Genomic DNA, 19135 nt, shown 5'->3' on the forward strand with positions numbered 1-19135 from the left:
CTGGCCAGATCTCCACCTGTGCTGCAATTAGCAGTCATGCAAGGCAAGAAAGAATGTTGTTGTGGATTGCTTAAAAACCAGACTGACTTGTATAAAATGGGTTAAACTGGACTGTACACAATATAAAATGCAGTGAGGAAGTCAAAAGTCAGATTTGCAAGGAAAATAATAGCTACTGACTGCATTTGAATTATAACTCAAAACATTCTCATCAGGGAGGGCTTTAGGGCTTTGTTACAAAGTAATTTGGCTTCCTGCTTGTAAGAGTCCTGGAGAAAGGTTACACCCGAAATGTCGACTTCTCCACCTCCTGATGCTGCCTGGCTTGCTGTGTTCTTCCAGCCTCCTGCCTGCCTACTTCTGATTCCTAGGATGGCAGGGCTGGCATTTAAAGAAAGATTTGGACTATATTCACTGGGAGTGTCAAAGAATGAGGGTGGGTGCCAATCCCATGGAAATCTATAAAATTTGAATAGGATCGGACAAGATAAATATCAAGGATATCCCCATTGACTAGATGGTCTGGAACTAGGGATCACTGTCTAAGAGTATGGGGTAAGCCTTATAAAATTGAGACAAGGAGAAATGTCTCATCCAGAGAGTGGTGAGCCTGTGGAATTCTCTGTCACAGAAAATGGCTGAGGTCAAAACATTTTCAAGAAAGAATTGGGGCTAAAGGAATCAAAGGGTATGTGGAGAAAGCGGAATTGGATGATCAGCCTCAATCATATTGAAAGCCGCAGATACAGTCACATAGATGGGTTAAATCCAGGAAGGATAAGAGAGGTAGGCAGGTAATGCAACTGTCTTCTGTGGCTATTCCCATTTCAAACAATTGTGCCATTTTGGAAAATGTGATGGATTCTCAGAGGAATGTAGCACGAGCAGCCAAGTTTCTGGTATTGGGACGGGCTCTAATGTAATGAGGGGTATGTCGGGTTCAAATAAAATGATTGTGTTAGGGGACTCTCTGGTCTGAGGTACAGAAAGATGTTTCTGTGGCCAGCAGCAAAAAATCAGAATGGTGTGTTTCTTCCCTGGTGCCAGGATCAAGGATGTCTCAGAGAGGGTGCAGAATGTTCTCAAAGGGGAAGACGCCCAGCAGGGTGTCACTGTACACATTGGAAACAACAACATAGGAAGGGAAAAGGTGAGATTCTGAAGGGACAATGGAGAGAGTTAGACAGAAATTTTAAAAGGAGGTCCTCAAGAGTAATATCTGGATTACTCCCAGGGCTACGAGCTAGAGAGGGTAGGAATAAGAGCATAGAGCAGATGATTGCATGTTGAGGAGGTAATGTATGGGAGAAGGATTCACATTTTTGGATCATTCGAATCTCTTCTGGTGTATAAGTGACCTGTACAAGAAGGTTGGATTGCACCTGAGTTGGAAGGGGACTAATGTACTGGGAGGGAGATTTACTTCAGCTGCTGGGGAGGATTTAAACTGGCAAGGTGGTGGGTGAGGTTGGGACCCTGGGAGATACGCAGGAAAGTGATCAACCTGAGACTGGGACAGTTGAGGAAAGAAGCAAGTCAAACAGTCAGGACAGGCAGGGACAAAGCAGAGAACCAGGTAGGACTGATTAATTAAACTGCATTTATTTCAATGCAAGAGGCTTAACAGGGAAGGCAGATGAACTCAGGGCATGGTTAGGAACATGGGACTGGGATATCATGGTAATTACAGAAACGTGGCTCAGAGATGGACAGGACGGGTAGCTTAATGTTCCAGGATACAAATGCTATAGAAAGGACAGAAAGGAGGGGGGGGGAGGTGGCAAGAGAGGAGGGGGAGTGGCGTTTTTTGATAAGGGATAGCATTATAGCTGTGCTGAGGGAGGATATCCCCAGAAATACATCCAGGGAAGTTATTTGGGTGGAACTGAGAAATAAGAAAGGGATGATCACCTTATTGGGATTGTATCATAAACTCCCTAACAGTCAGAAGACGTTTCGGTTATCTTTAAGAATAATAGGGTAGTTATAGTAGGGGATTTTAACTTTCCAAACATAGACTGAGACTGTCGTAGTGTTAAGAGTTTAGATAGACCGGAATTTGTTAAGTGTGTTCAAGAAAAATTTTCTGATTCAGTATGTGGATATACCTACTAGAGAAGGTGGAAAACCTGACCTACTCTTGGGAAATAAGGCAGGGCAGGTGACTGGGGTGTCAGTAGGGGAGCACTTTGGGGCCAGTGACCATAATTCTATTAGTTTTAAAATAGTGATGGAAAAGGATAGACCAGATCTAAAAGTTGAAGTTCTAAATTGGAGAAAGGCCAATTTTGATGGTATCTGGCAAGAACTTTCGAAAGCTGATTGGGGACAGATATTCGCAGGTAAAGGGACAGCTGGAAAATGGGAGGCCTTCCGAAATGAGATAACGAGAGTCCAGAGACAGTATGTTCCTGTCAGGGTGAAAGGAAAGGCTGGTAGATGTGGGGAATGCTGGATGACTAAAGAAATTGAGGGTTTGCTTAAGAAAAAGAAGGAAGCATATGTCAGGTATAGACAAGATCAGGTGAGTCCTTAGAAGAGTATAAAGGCAGTAGGAGTACACTTAAGAGGGAAATCAGGAGGGCAAAAAAGGGGACATGATATAGCTTTGGCAAATAGGGTTAAGGAGAATCCAAAGGGTTTTTACAAATACATTAAGGACAAAAGGGTAACTAGGGAGAGAACAGGGACCCTCAAAGATCAGCAAGGTGGCCTTTGTGTGGAACTGCAGGAGATGGGTGAGATACTAAATGAGTATTTTGCATCAGTATTTACTGTGGAAAAGGACATGGAAGATATAAAATGTAAGGAAATAGTTGGTGACATCTTGAAAAATATTCATATTACAGAGGAGGAAGTGCTGGTTGTCTTGAAACGCATGAAAGTGGGTAAATCCCCAGGACCAGATCAGGTATACCCTCAAACTCTGTGGGAAGCTAGGGAAGTGATTGCTTGGTCTCTTGCTGAGATATTTGTATCATTGATAGTCACAGTTGAGGTGCCATAAAGACTGGAGGTTTGCTAATGTGGTGCCACTGTTTAAGAAGGGTGGTAAAGGCAAGCCAGGGAACTATAGACCGGTGAGCCTGACATCGGTGGTGGGCAAGTTGTTGGAGGGAGTCCTGAGGGACAGGATGTACATGTATTTAGAAAGGCAAGGACTGATTAGGATAGTCAACATGGTTTTGTGCATGGGAAATCATGTCTCACAAACTTGATTGAGTTTTTTGAAGAAGTAACAAGGAGGATTGATGAGGGCAGAGCGGTGGACGTGATCTGTATGGACTTCAGTAAGGCGTTTGACAAGGTTCCCCATGGGAAATTGCTTAGTAAGGTTAGATCTCATTGGAATACAGGGAGAACTAGCTATTTGGACACAGAACTGGCTTGAAGGTAGAAGGAAAAAGGTAGTGGTGGAGGGTTGTTTTTCAGACTGGAGGCCTGTGACCAGTGGAATGCCATGAGGATCGGTGCTAGGTTCACTACTTCTCATCATTTATATAAATGAGTTGGATGTGAGCTTAAGAGGTATAGTTAGTAAGTTTGCAGATGACACCAAAATTGGAGGTGATTTGGACAGCAAAGAAGGTTACCTCAGATTACAACAGGATCTTGATCAGATGGGCCAATGGGCTGAGGAGTAGCAGATGGAGTTTAATTCAGATAAATGCATTTTGGGAAAGCAAATCTTAGCAGGACTTATACACTTCATGGTAAGGTTCTAGGGAGTGTTGCTGAATAAAGAGACCTTGGAGTGCAGGTTCATAGCTCCTTGAAAGTAGAGTCACAGGTAGATCGGATAGTGACGAAGATGATTGGTATGCTTTCCTTTATTGGTCAGAGTATTAGGTACAGGAGTTGGGAGGTCATGTTGTGGTTGTACAGGATGTTGGTTACGCCACCTTTAGAATATTGCGTGCAATTCTGGTCTCCTTCCTATCAGAAGAATGTTGTGAAACTTGAAAATGTTCAGAAAAAATTTAACACAATGTTGCCAGGGTTGGAGGATTTGAGCGAAAGGGAAAGGTTGAATAGGCTAGGACTGTTTTCCCTGTAGTATTGGAGACTGAGGGATAACTTTATAGAGGTTTATAAAATCATGAGGGGCACGGATAGGGTAAATAGACAAGATCTTTTCCCTGGGGTGGGGGAGTCCAGAACTAGAGAGCATAGGTTTAGGGTGAGAGGGGAAAAATATAAAAGCGATTTAAGAGGCAACCTTTTCACGCAGAGGGTGGTATGTGTATGGAATGAGCTGCCAGAGGAAGTGGTGGAGGCTGGTGTAATTACAGCATTTAAAAGACATCTGGATGGGTATATGAATAGGAAGGGCTTGGAGGGATATGGGTCAGGTGCTGGCAGTGGGAATGGATTGGGGTGGGATATCTAGTCGGCATGGACGAGTTGGACCGAAGGATCTGTTTCCGTACTGTACATCTCTATGACTGTATGACTATGAATGGCGTAGCAGATTCGAAGGCTGAATGGCCTATTCCTGTTCCTATTTTCTATGTTTCTATCCGTGGCCATTCTCAGAAGAGACCATTCCACCTCTCAGAACTAGTCCACCATTCAAAGAACAAATTTCACACAGGTAGTGGCTCATTGCTGTGCTACTGACTTTGAGAAAGATGTTAAAATAAGTGACCTTCTGCCTATTTTTAGATGTGAGTTATTTGAAGTAAAGTGGGAGGGTTCTTCTCATAGGTTGGCCAACATTTATCCCTCAGGCAATGCAATATTTTGAAATAAAACTGGACGTTATGGCAACACAACTCTGACGTTACCACATCTTACTGCAATCTGTTGTTAACGTATCACACTGTAACATGGGACGTCCACCACATTCTTAGAATAACTGTCAGGATGTAGTTAATCTTTCAGGGGATCAGAAACGCTTGCTTTCTTACCAGCATGAAACTGTATAGTCATTGCTCAGAATCCTGTCTCGGCGGTTCCTGGTGGTACTGTCAGTTTCTGAATCTTTGCAGAAAGGAATCTAGAGTTGCTTTGACATGGGGAAATAAAACAGAGTCGGGTTTTTGGTCAAAATCAGAGAGAACTCAACGGCAACAGAAATAGAGACAGCTGAGGAACATCAGAAATAGAGATAGCTGGGGAACATCACAAATACTGTCACCTGTCAAAAATATTGCATGATTATTTGGAGGTATGGAATAATCCTTGCCTGAAAGGGACACCACAGTATGTGTCCATGTTTGTACAAAGCTTTGCAAATCAGAGCTTGAATTAAAAGCAGAAAGTATTGGAAAATATTCGCAAGGAGACAAAGTTAACATTCCAAGTCAATGCCTAGCATCAGAAGGATAAGATACTGCAGATGCTGTAAATCTGAAGGAGACACAGAGAATTCTGGAAAAACTCAGCAGGTTTGGCAGCATTCCTTGAAGAAAGGGTGGTTCAGTGGTTAGCACTGTTACCTCACAGTACCAGGAACCCAGGTTCAATTCCAATATCGGGTGACTGTCTGCATGGAGTTTGCACATTCTCCCTGTGGTTTGCGTGGGTTTCCTCCAACACTCCAAAGGTGTGCAGGTTAGGTGGATAGCCCTGTTGTATCCAGCAGTGGGCAGGTTAGGTGGATTGCCCTGTTGTGTTCAGTGGTGGGCAGGTTAGGTGGCTTAGGAGGAAGTGAGGACTGCAGGTGCTGGAGATCAGAGCTGAAAAATGTGTTGCTGGAAAAGCGCAGCAGATCAGGCAGCATCCAAGCAGCAGGAGAATCGATGTTTCGGGCACAAGCCCTTCTTCAGGAATGAAGAAGGGCTTATGCCCGAAATGTCGATTCTCCTGCTCCTTGGATGCTGCCTGGCCTGCTGCGCTTTTCCAGCAACACATTTTTCAGCTCAGGTTAGGTGGATTGCCCTGTTGTGTCCAGCGATGGGCAGGTTAGGTGGATTGCCCTGTTGTGTCCAGCGATGGGCAGGTTAGGTGGGTTAACCAAGGGAAATGAGGGGGTGGTGTGGGTTGGAGTTTGGTGTGGACTTGATCGATCAAATTACCTGCTTCACACTGTGGGCACTCTATGAATCATTATCAAGTCTAGTATGATTCTGCTTCAGAACAGCTCTGTTTTTCTCTCTCCACAGTTACTGCTAGACCTGCTGAGTTTCTCCAGCATTTTCTGCTTTTAGATCAGAATGAGAATACCTACTTCAATTTCAGATCAGGTTAGAAAAGATGGTTGGTGTTGGAGAGGGGAACAGGAGGGTGAAAGGCAGAAGTGATGTAAATGATTAACAATGACGCAAGGCCATGAATCTATTGAAAGGCAGAGCAGGCTCAAGGGGCTGAATGGCCTACTGCTGTTCCTATTTCTTATGCTGGGTCAAAAGCAAAGTTGGAAATCGCAAACTAAAGAAGCATGCCATAGGTAGTAAATGAATATAGTGAAAACTATAAAACAATACCTGAGCCTGATTTCACAGTTTTGGGCGGCACGGTGGCACAGTGGTTAGCACTGCTGCCTCACAGCGCCTGAAGACCCGGGTTCAATTCCCGACTCAGGCGACTGACTGTGTGGAGTTTGCACGTTCTCCCCGTGTCTGCGTGGGTTTCCTCCGGGTGCTCCGGTTTCCTCCCACAGTCCAAAGATGTGCGGGTCAGGTGAATTGGCCATGCTAAATTGCCCGTAGTGTTAGGTAAGGGGTAATGTAGGGGTATGGGTGGGTTTCGCTTCGGCGGGTCGGTGTGGACTTGTTGGGCCGAAGGGCCTGTTTCCACACTGTAAGTCTAATCTAATTTATCCTTTAACAACCCAGAACTTCCTAACAAGCACCAAGACATCGCTTAGATGCTGGTGGTAAGGGCACGCCCTTGGAGATCCTTTATGTACACCCGGTCAGTCTGCGCCACCACAGTGGCTGCGGAGGGTCGAGACTGTCAGACATCTCCTGCAGGAATGTGCCTTTGTAAAGGAAGTCTGGACAGAGATACAGTGCTTTGTCTCGAGGTTCGTCCTGAGCAGCTCTGTGACGCAGGATTCTGTGCTCTACAGTCTGTTCCCCCGGACCCACAGCGAGACAACTATCGGCTGCATCTGGAGGACCACCAACTCACTGAAAGATGTTCTGTTGTCTGCTGGAAACTTTGCAGTCTTCCAGAACAAGGAATTGACCTCAACTGAGTATTGCAGACTGGCACATTCCAAGGTCCAGGACGACTTGCTGAGGGATACACTGAGGGGCAGTTGCTGCCAAGGCTCAGTGGGGAAAGACCACTGCTTGAGGTCTTCCTGCTGAAGGTCAATGGGGGTCCATTCGGTTATCGGACTCCCTTTGTGCCTCAAGTATTTGTATTAGTATTTCATAGGTAAGAGAGGGCTTTGCATTTTTGGTCTTCTGGTTTTGTTTATTTACTTGATATGCAACTGTACAGAATCAAACCGCTTTTGTCACAGTGTAGACATACAGAGAGTTTTTTTTTACAAATACAGTATGTTTTTGAAATTAAAAAGACCATACTGGCAGGCTATGACACACCTTGGTGGGATTTGAACTGCTGGCTTAGAGGGTGGGGCACTACTATTGTGCTTCAGAGAGCCTGTCAATCCACCGCTGCAACACTCAAAGTCTACTGTGGTTAAAACCACTGATCAGTACCAAGAATAGGAATGTCTGCAAAGCATTGGCGTGGAAATACCATTGAATTCCCACAGAGCGGAAGCAGGCTATTCAGCCCATACCAACCTCAAAGAGCACCCCACCCAGCTATGTTGCCCCTGTAACCCTGCATTTCCCATGGCCAATGCACCTAGCTTGCATACTATGGGCAAGTTAGCGTGGCCAATCCACCTAACCTTCATATCTTTGGACTGTGGGAGGAAACTGGAGCACCTGGAGGGAACACATGCAGACACAGGGTGAATATGCAAACTCCACACAGACAGTCACCTAGGAATGGAATCAAATCCAGGTCCCTGGGGTTGTGAGGCAGCATATAAACTGAAGGAAAATGATAAATGTACCAATAACTTTCCAACAGCGTGAATCCACCGTTAATATCTATTCAACCTATGCTTTTGCTTCTCTCCCTGGATTGAATATGTAACTATTGGAAACATTAATTGTATTGGGAGTGTGTGATAGAATTATGAAGGGCCAAAATGACAGTGGATGAGAAGGATCTATTTGCTTGAGGTGAGACCTCAATAACCAAGGATGTAGATTTAAAGTATGATGATAGACGAATTGGACAGGAGTTATGGAGAAAGGTTTTTGGCCAGAGGGTGGTACTGAGTTGGAACTGACTGCTTGAAAAGGTGGGGGAGATAGAAATACCCATCTCATTTTAAAAAAAACTTGAATATTCTCTGGAAGTGTCGTTATTTCAGGAATTGGAAAGAAGGATTATGCTGGCTAACTCTTTTCCAGTTGGGAATGTTCTCAAAGTGTTAACTTGGGAAACTGAACATTGTGGTGGATGTACCGATAACAAATGGTGTCCTCCTGCGCTGTACATTTTTTCTGTTTCGAACTCGATAAGGCGCAGATAGTTGCTGTTATAATGGCTGCACGGTATGTTTTGTGATTAGATGGTCAAGAACCATCAGTATAGATTGATAATGGTTACACTGTAGAATACGCTGTGAATATTACCCTTTATTTCCAGGAATTATAGCATTGCCACAGATGCTGAGTTTGGATAAGGGGAGCTCACTAAACTCATTTCCTGTAGCTTAATCATTGTGGTGACAGACTTTCACAGCAAGGTCAAACTGCAAGTCACAAGTTGTAGAACAGTAGGTGAGATAAGACAATTAGCTATAGTCCAAAATGGGTCATTGCATTTTGTTCCATTTGAGAGAGACTACTGGTCCTTTTTGTATTCACTTGTGGGATGTGGGCATCATTGGCTGGGCTAGGATTTATTGTCCACCCCTAACTACCCTTGAGAAGGCGATGGTGAGCTGCCTTCTTGAACCATTATAGTCCATATGCTAGAGGTATACCCACAATGGCTTCAGAGAGGGAATCCCAAGATTTTGACCCAATGAAGGAATAGCAATATACTTCCAAGCCAGGATGGTGGGTGGCTTGGAAGGCAGCTTGCAGGTGTTTGTGACCAGGTTCCTCTCTGGCCCACCCCTTGATGCCCCTGTCTATAGAAATATATTTAATTCTGCCATGAACCAATGTTTGCACATTCTCCCCATGCCTGTTTAGGTTTCCTTTGTGTGCTCCAGTTTCCACCTGCAGTCCAAATAAATGGAAATTGGGTTGGCTGTACTAAATTGCCCATTGTGCCCAGGCATATGCAGGCTAGATGAATTAACCATGGGAAATGCAGGGTTACGGGGGATAAGTAGAACAGTGGGTTTGAGTTAAATTTCGGACTCCAGTTGTTGGAGAGTCTGAGTTGAAAAAGGTGGTGCTGGAAAAGCACAGCGGGTCAGGCAATATCCGGGGAGTAGGAGAGTCAATGTTTGGGTATAAGCTCTTCATCAGGAAGGTGGGTCTGGGTCAGATGCTCTTTGGAGGCTTGGTATAGATCCGAGGTCAAATATCTGCTTCCATTCTGTAGAGATTCTGTGATTCTGTACCTGAGAAAAATTAGCTTAATTAAAACATGATGCAGTAAAACAGTAACGTTAGTGGGTGAATTTGTAAAGACACACAAATTGGTTGTTTGCAAATGAGGGAGAATCAAGCGTGTGAGGGAGTGTTGCGATTTGTGAAGATAGAGGTAAGGAAATTAGCTGAGAACTGTCTCTGAGATCGTTATCTATGACAAGTAGCAGAGACACTGATTGCCATCTGTGGCAGAAAGCAAAGATCTGCAGCAAGATAGGGGAACGGTTTGAACAGAGACTGTGAAGAAGTCAAGGGAGATGTTCTTGGATAGTTTACAGTATCCAAGGGACAACCACGCACAGCAGTAACAGTAAGTCTTTCTTCCATGCAACACTTTCACACTGGCTCAGTCCTATCCAGTGTTTAACACTGTAACAGCAAGTAGTCATCTTGTGTGAGAGGTTGCACTTTTATATTTGACATTTTCTGCTGACCTCTTGCATTGTATACTAAAGAATTAGAATTAGGTTTAATGCCACATGTCACAAAAGTCACAAAAGAACAGGAATTCAGTGAAACATCCCAGCAATACATGGCACCATCTTAGGTACAAAGTACTTAAGTACAAAATGTAGAGAAAATAAAGAGAAAAGTTACACTTTGTTACAGATTTGCATCGTGTAAGTCAGGAAAATAAGGGCAGCACGGTGGTTAGCATTGCTCCCTCACAGCACCAGAGACCCGGGTTCAATTCCCGCCTCAGGCAACTGTCTGTGTGGAGTTTGCACATTCTCCCCGTGTCTGCGTGGGTTTGCTCCGGTTTCCTCCCACAGTCCAAAAATGTGCAAGTTAGGTGAATTGGTCATGCTAAATTGCCCATACTGTTAGGTGAAGGGGTAAATGTAGGGGAATGGGTCTGCGTAGGTTGTTGTTCAGAGGGTCGGTGTGGACTTGTTGAGCCGAAGGGCCTGTTTCCACACTGTAAGTAATCTAATCTAAAAAAATAAAGCTCAAAAGATAGAGATTGCAGTCTTTCTATAAGGGACTCCACCAGTTTCCAATCTTCCCTGCAGGCTAAGAGTTAGTAGAGCCTTCTTTTTCCTTGTAACTGTTTCAGGAGGTGGTCACACTTGGGAGAATAAATCCTTCAATTTCAATCAGTGATCAGGGATAGCAGGGTGTGACTGTGAGGGAGGCAGGTAAGGGGATCCTGCGTTCAGCAGTGGAGGAGCCTCAGCTCTTGACCTTGTCCAACAGGTTTGAGGTACCTGCTCCCTGCGTGGATGAGGAAAAGAGCTGCGGGGAAGATGAGCCAGCTGACCATGGCACCATAGTGCATGAGGCCATTCAAGAGGGGCGAGCGAAAAGGCAAGTGGTAGTTATAGGGGATTCTATAATTATGGGAATAGTATCCTTTGCAAGCTAGATCGAGAACCCCACATGGGATAGATCCAAAATAGACAGGCAGGAAGCTGGAAGAACACAGCAAGCCAGGCAGCATCAGGACCTGAAGAAGGTTATGCCCGAAATGTGGATTTCTCCACCTCCTGATGCTGCCTGGCTTGAATGTTCTTCCAGCCTCCTGCCTGTCTGTTTTGGATTCCAGCATCTGTAGTTTTTTTTTCTCTCTAGAAGTTCTTCTTGCAGTTCATTCCATACACGCACTACTCTCTGCTTGAAAAAGCTGCCCCTCTAACCTTAAACCCATGCCCTCTAGTTCTGGACTCTCCCTGAAGTCAATTATATGTCACTCGCTTAGAAGGAGCATGTGGCCAGCACTGATGTTCCTTTTGCTGTTTCAGTAATATTCCCCATGTGCCCTGATACCTTCAACGATTTGTGTACATTGCAGCTCCTTATAATTGTCTGCCCATCTTTTCCCTGTTCCTTATTTCTGTAAATGGGAAAGTATTGCAGTGATTTGACATTTCGTGCTGGACGGTGGATGAGCAGGACACACTGCTGGACAGGTTTATTGAAAGGATTTAACAGATTTGGTCACATTACTTACGCACCTAGCACTGTCTAACAAGTGGAACTTGAATGTGGATCTGTTCTAGAGATCAGAAGATTACCATTGCATCACAATGTTAAAAATCACACAACACCAGCTTATAGTCCAACAGGTTTATTTGGAAGCACTAACTTTCGGAGTGCTGCTCCTTCATCAGGTGATCGTGGAATACAAGATTTTAAGGCACAGAATTTATAGCAAAAGTTTACAGTGTGATGCAACTGAAATGATATATTGAAAAAGACCTGGATTGTTTAAGTCTCTCATCTTTTAGAATTACCATGTTGGTTTCTTTCATATGTAAACCGCAGATTTTTTAAAAAAGTTACATTCTCAAGTGAACTTTAACAATAGGTGCCATGTTATTTCAGATAATGCATTGAAGGTGTGAGGTGCCCTGTGCCCATTTCTAACCTCCTAAATGTGTCATCTCACACTTATCTGCATTAATTTTCACCTGCCATGTTTTTGTTTATTTCACCATTCCAAGTCTACCTATTTGTATCCTCCTCATTGTTTATGAATTTAATACCATCTGCAAACTTTGAAGTTTTGTCTTGTATCCACATATCATAGGGTCAAGGCCATTAATGCATATCAAAAATAGTAATGGCCCCAACACTGGTGTTGGACTGGGGTGTACAAAGTTAAAAATCAAACAACATTAGGTTATTGTCCACCAGGTTTATTTGAAAGCACTAGCTTTTGGAGTGGCAACACCATTTTATGTCTCTTCCTACAGTTAAGAAGAGTCAGTTGACCAGTCTTCTCTGTTGTTGCCCGCTCAGTCAATTTCAAATATAACTGTTCTTTTGACCTCAATTTGCTAATAAGTCTATTACATGGTATTTCATCTTTTGAAAGTTCATACACTCAATTGCATTGCCCTGATCAGCCTTCCCCATGACTTCACCAAATTAATCAGTCAAGTTGACCAAAGTCCATTTGCCTTTTAGCAGCTGTGTTTCCGAAAGCTGTAACATTTTAACTAGCTCATCAAGCCAGTATAAATACTGGAGGGGAAAGTGAGGACTGCAGATGCTGGAGATCAGAGCTGAAAATGTGTTGCTGGAAAAGCGCGGCAGGTCAGGCAGCATCCAAGGAACAGGGGAATCGACGTTTTGGGCATAAGCCCTTCTTCAGGAAGGGCTTATGCCCGAAACGTCAATTCTCCTGTTCCTTGGATGCTGCCTGACCTGCTGCGCTTTTCCAGCAACACATTTTCAGTATAAATACTGACCTATAATGTTTGATTTCAGTTTTACCTTTTTTTTTATTCACAGAATGCAGAGTTGCTGCAGACAAAGCTGCTTTTAGAGATGGTATTGAGACTTGAACCGTTGCCTCCCCGACCAGGAGCACAGACACTATCACTGTGCTATAAGTGGGCCCCACCTCTGTCAGCTTTTCAATTCTTTTTATGATCAGATTACTTACAGTGTGGAAATAGGCCCTTCGACCCAATTAGTCCACACCGACCCTCTGAAGAGCAACCCAACCAGACCCATTCCCCTACATTTACCCCTTCATCTAACACTATGGGCAATTTAGCATGGCCAATTCACCTAACTTGCACATTTTTGGACTGTGGGAGGAAACCAGAGCACCCAGAGGAAACCCGCACAGAGGACAGGGAGAATGTGCAAACTCCACACAGACAGTTGCCTGAGGCGAGAATTGAACCCGGGTCTCTGGCGTTGTGAGGCAGCAGTGCTAACCACTGTGCCACCGTTATTTAACCTATTTTTCTAGTCAACCTGTTTAGAGATGTTATTGCACACCTCTGGAGTAGGTGGGATTTGAACTTGGGTCTCCTGGTCCAGGAGCAGAGATAGTACCACTGAGCCACAAGAGGGGCCCCATCTGGGTCTACATTTAAATTATTTTTAAAAATTAACCTCTTTTGCTAATCAACCTGTTCCGAGATGTTATTACACACCTCTGGAGCAGGTGAAATTTGAACTCAGGAAGCCTGCTTTTATTGACAATCCTTTGTTGCCCCAATAATGAGATTAGCCTTCTTAGCAACTAATTATCTTGCTCCCAAAGATTTGTGGGCTTTGAGTCCAGGGTGGTGCCTCTGAATGATGAGTCCTGGGTCAAGCCCCATGTGCTTCTAAGGGTTGTAGTAACATCTCTAAACAGGTTGGTTAGAAAATATCATCAAGAGAGGGCGGACTAGAGGAATGTAAAAAGGGAGGTAATGTCACTGGACTAGTAATCCAGAGCCCCATGTTAATATTCTGGAGACCCTGGGTTCAAATCCTACCATGGCATATAGTGAGACTTGAGTTCAATAGAAATCTGGTATTGAATGGTGACTATGTGCCTTGTATTGTGGTGTATTTTTTTCCCAGGATGTGAGTGTCATCGACCAGGTCAGTATTCATTGCCATCGCTAATTGCCCAGAGGGCAGTTGAGAGTCAACCACATTGCTTGTAGTTTTGGAGTCATATATAGGCTAGACCAGGTGAGGATGGAAGATTTCCTTGAAGGACATTAGTGAACCAGATGTTTTTTTATGGCCATTAACATTGAGCTGGTCCCTCCGAAGCTCCAACAAAATACTTCATTATCCATAAACTTTACACTGTGTGTGTTTGTAGAGTAATTGATACAAATGTTCTAATTATTTGAACCAATGAAGCCAGGTTTGGTTTTGTTTATTATTCCATGAGACGTGGACATTATTGGCAAAGTCAACATGTGTTGTCCTTCCTGACTGGATATCTTAGTTAGCCATTTAACAGAGCAGTTATAAGTCAACTACATTACCATGAATTTGGAGATGGACCAGGTAAAAAAATTAATGAATGAGACAGGTTTTGACAGCAACAAATGGTTAGATTCATGGTCACCATTACAAACTGTAGCTTAAATTTTCCTGGTTGGATTTAAATTCCACCAGCACTTTTAAAATTTCAGAATTGTAATTTATTCAAAAAATATCTTTATAAACATAAATCGTCACTAAAGCAGTTTGGTTCTGTACAGTAGCATGTGGAGAAGCAAACAAACATTAGAGTTTGACTCTATCCAACAAACAAACCCAAAGCATTTCTTACTTATAGAAGACTATATTTACATAAACTTGAGGCACTGTGAGGATCCAATAACTGAACAGAACCCCATTTAACCTCAGCAGAAAGACCTCAGACAGTGGTCTTTCTCCACTGAGTCTTGACGGCAGCTGCCCCAAACTTTAGTGCATCCCTCAGTATGTAGTCCTGGACCTTGGAATGTGTCAGTCTGCAAAATTCGGTTGGGGTCAACTCCTTACTCTGGAAGACCAACAAGTTTCGGGCAGACCAAAGAGTGTCTTTCACAGAGTTGATGGTCCTCCAAGCGCAGTTGCTGTTTGTCTCAGTGTGCGTCCTGAGGAACAGACTGTAGAGCGCAGAGTCCCATGTCAACGAGGCTACTCGAGATGAGCCTCCACAAACACCATTGTATCTTTATCTAGACTTCCTTTGAAATGGCACAATCCAGATGGAGATGTGTGATAGTCTTGATTCCGACCCCTCCCTGTTTCGATGGCAATGTGTAGTTGCGCAGAGAGTCTGAGGTGGGATTCAAACCTACATCTCCAGTAAATCATCCTGGACCTCTAGACAACTATAGCAATAGATCATTTTCATGGTCACTATTACTGAGACGAACTTCATATTACTGCTTTTTTAATTGAAATGAAATTCCACCCACTATAATGGTGAGATTTGAACCCATGTTCCCAGAGATTAGCCTAGGTCTCTGGGCTGCTAAATCCAGTCATATTATACCATCCTTTTCCATAGAATTCAGGCTGTCACTTGCTACAATGACTTGCCATGTTCTTGTGTAATTGTACAATAATGACTATGTCTGGACAGGTGGAACTCAGTTCTCAAAAATCAGGTACTGGGAATAATGCTGGATATTTGGCACAGAAACCGAAATTTTATTCTTCGTTTGGGGACAAGGGCATCACTAGCTAGGCCAGAATTTATTGCCCATCTCTTGTTGCTCAGAAGGCAATCAAGAGTCAACCACATTGCTGTTGGTCAGGATTAATATGTTGGCCAGACCAGGTAAGAATGGCAAATTTCCCTTCCTTAAAGGAGGTAAGTGATGCTTTTTTCCAACAACCAAAAATGAATTAATGGTCATCATTTAGACTCTTAATTCCAGATTTTTATAAAATTGAATTCAAATTTCAACATAAGCCATAGAAGGATTCAAATCCAGGTTCCGGGAATATTACAAGGATTAACAATCCAGTTATAACCCCATTTGGCCAATACCCTCCCTGGAAGCACTCAGCCGGGCTGCGATTATCATTGGAGAGAGAAAATGAATTAAGCTTTCAGCCGAACTGGAAGAAGTTAGAGATGAATAGCTATATCAAGTAAGGATGCAAGATAAGGAGCTAACAGGGAAGGAAAAGGCAGTTGTCTCTGATAACTTGGTATTGGGGTTGAGTTGGGTGAAGAGGGATGAGTGCAGATGGGAGAGCTTAATTAACAAAAGGAACGATGACGCAAGGCAAAGTGAGCTGATAATACAAAAAGTTAAAAAAAAACACAAACAAAACATGGGAGCAAAAGAAGTGGAAGTGGTTAATAATAGCGTGGAATTGCAGGGAAAGTTGTCCCTTGCAGGGATAAGTTTTAAGCTCAATGCTCAGAGTTGCTAAGTGAGCATCTCTGGAGAGGGACCCCCTATATCAGTTGTTAATGTTTCCCAGTCAGCTGCCCCTCTCTTTAGTCATGGAGACTTCAGCTGTGACGCCCTTTCTTCCCCCCTCCCCACCCCCTCTCCCCGGCCATCCTGACATGATGTAATGGCACACTCACATGGAGTGAGACCTCATTCTGATGCCAATGGAATGCTGGCTTGCCTGCTAAGTTACCCCACAAAGTGTAGATCAGTTGGATGTGGATTCCAGATTGCCCTTTGGAAAGTTCCCAGCCTTTGGAATGCCCTCCCCATTATTTTCCCAGTCCTCACTTCCCTTCTCCCACAGTTTCCACTCCCACCATCCTGCAAAGGCAAGAATTCTGTCCATTAATTCTCTTACTATCTTCAGACTCTTTGTCAGTGTTTCTATTTATTTTCTTTCAAACTGAGCAGAATGTTAGTGTCTAGCAGCACTAAGTACATCAATAATACATTAACAATTCATCTCTGAAGTTCCGTGATAGGTGTGAGCACCCATGTGTGTGTATATCCATGTGTTTGTATCCATGTGTGTGTATTCATGTGTTTGTATCCATGGGTGTATATCCATGTGTGTGTATCCATGGATGTATATCCATGTGTGCATATCTATGTGTTTGTATCCATGTGTGTGTATCCATGTGTCTGTGTCCATGGGTGTATATCCATGTGTGTTTATCCATGTATTTGTATCCATGTGTGTATATCCATGTGTGTGTATCCATGTGTTTGTATCCATGTGTGTATATCCATGTGTCTGTATCCATGGGTATATATCCATGTGTTTGTATCCATGTGTCTGTGTCCATGGGTGTATATCCATGTATGTTTATCCATGTGTTTGTATCCATGTGTGTGTATATCCATGTGTTTGTATCTACATGTGTGTATTCATGTGTTTGTATCTATGTGTGTGTATCCACGTGTCTGTACCCATGTGTATATCCATGTGTGTGTATCCATGTGTCTGTACCCATGTATATATCCATGTGTCTGTATCCATGGGTGTATATCCATGTGTATATCCATGTGTCTGTATCCATGTGTCTATGTCCATGGGTGTATATCCATGTGTGTTGCACATATAACCACCTAAAACCATTATTCTTATCTGTTGATATTTAAGAGGGATTGTGTGCCTATGGTGGTTCTGATCTTTAGGAGACAGGATGTATGTAATAATGGAATATTCAAATCATAGAGTCATATCGTCCAGAAGAGGACCATCAGCCCATTGGGTGTGCACCAACAATAACTACTTAACATTGACACTAATCACACTTTCTCCCAGTAGACCCATAGCCTTGAATGTTATGACATTGCAAGTGTTCATCCAAGTGCTTTCTAAAGGTTGTTTAAACATCTCAACTATGCTCCCAGACAATGTACTCCAGGTTCCCATTGCCCTCCAGGTGAAAATCTTTTTTTCTCAAAATCCCCTCCAAACTTCCTACTTTTAGAATTTATGCCCCCTTTGTTATTGACTCTCCAACTAAAAAGACAGCTGTTTTCTCTACACCCTGTATGCCCCTTTAGTTTTACACACCTCAACCAGGTCCCACCCTCAACTTTGTCTGCTCTAAAGAAACAGCCTGCATTTATCCAACCTCTCTTCATAGCTGAAATGTTACATCATAGGCAGTATCCTGGTGATTTTGTTTTGTACTCCCTCCAGTATGATTAACCAAAGTTCTGTACAGCTCCAACATAACCTCTGTGCTCTTATAATCTATGCCATGACTGATAAAGTTGTGTCCCATATAAGACTGTAAGGCCATAAGACATAGGAGCAGAAATTAGGTAATTCGATCCATCAAGTCTGCTCCACCATTCAATCATGGCTGATAAGTTTCTCAACCCGATTTTCCCACGTTCTCCCTGTAAGCCTAGACTCTTTTACAATCAAGGACCTATCTTATCTCCATCTTAAATGTACTCAATGACCTGGTCTCCATAGACTTCTGTGGCAGTGAATTCCACTGATTCACCTCTCTCTGGCTGAAGAAGTTCCTCCTTATCTCCGTTCTAAAAGGTCTTCCCTTTACTCGAAGGCTATGCCCTTAGGTCCTAGTCTCTCCTACCAATGGAAACATCTTCCCAACATCTACTCTGTCCAGGGCATTCAGTGTTCTGTAAGTTTCAATTAGGCCCCCCCCCTCACCATTCTAAACTCCATTGAGTATAAACCCAGAGTCCTCAAACGTTCCTCATATGTTAAGCTTTTCATTCCTGGGACCGTTCCCGTGAACCTCGTCTGAATATGCTCCAGGGCCAGTACATCCTCCCTGAGATATGGGGCCCAAAACTGCACACAATACTCCAAATGTAGCCTGACCAGAGCCTTATGGAGCCTCAGAAGTACATCCCTGTTTTTATATTCTCAAAATAAATGCCACCATTAAGCTTGCCTTCCTAACTACTAACTCAGCCTACAAGTGTGCCTTGAGAGAATCCTGGACTAGAACTCCCAAGTCTCTTTGCACTTCAGACTTCTGAATTTTCTCCCCATTTAGAAAATAGTCTATTTTTCCTACTGAAATGCATGACCTCACACTTTCCCACATTGTACTCCATCTGCCACTTCTTTGCCCACTCTCCTAACTTGTCCAAATCCGTCTGCAGCCGACCTGCCTCCTCAATGCTACCTGTCCCTCTACCTATCTTTGTATCATCTGCAAACTTAGCCAGAATGTCCTCAGTTCCTTCAGCTAAATTGTTAATGTCTAAAGTGAGAAGTTGTGGTCTTAACACTGAGCCTTGTGGAACAGCACTTGTCACCGGCTGCCATTCTGAGAAAGGACCCTTTTATCCCCATTCTCTGCTTTTTGCCAGGCAGCCAAGCTTCTATCCATGCCAGCACCCTGCTTCCAACATCATGGGCCCTTATCTTAGTCA

Source organism: Hemiscyllium ocellatum, chromosome 42 (assembly GCF_020745735.1).
Source record: "Hemiscyllium ocellatum isolate sHemOce1 chromosome 42, sHemOce1.pat.X.cur, whole genome shotgun sequence".
Taxonomy (NCBI): domain Eukaryota; kingdom Metazoa; phylum Chordata; class Chondrichthyes; order Orectolobiformes; family Hemiscylliidae; genus Hemiscyllium; species Hemiscyllium ocellatum.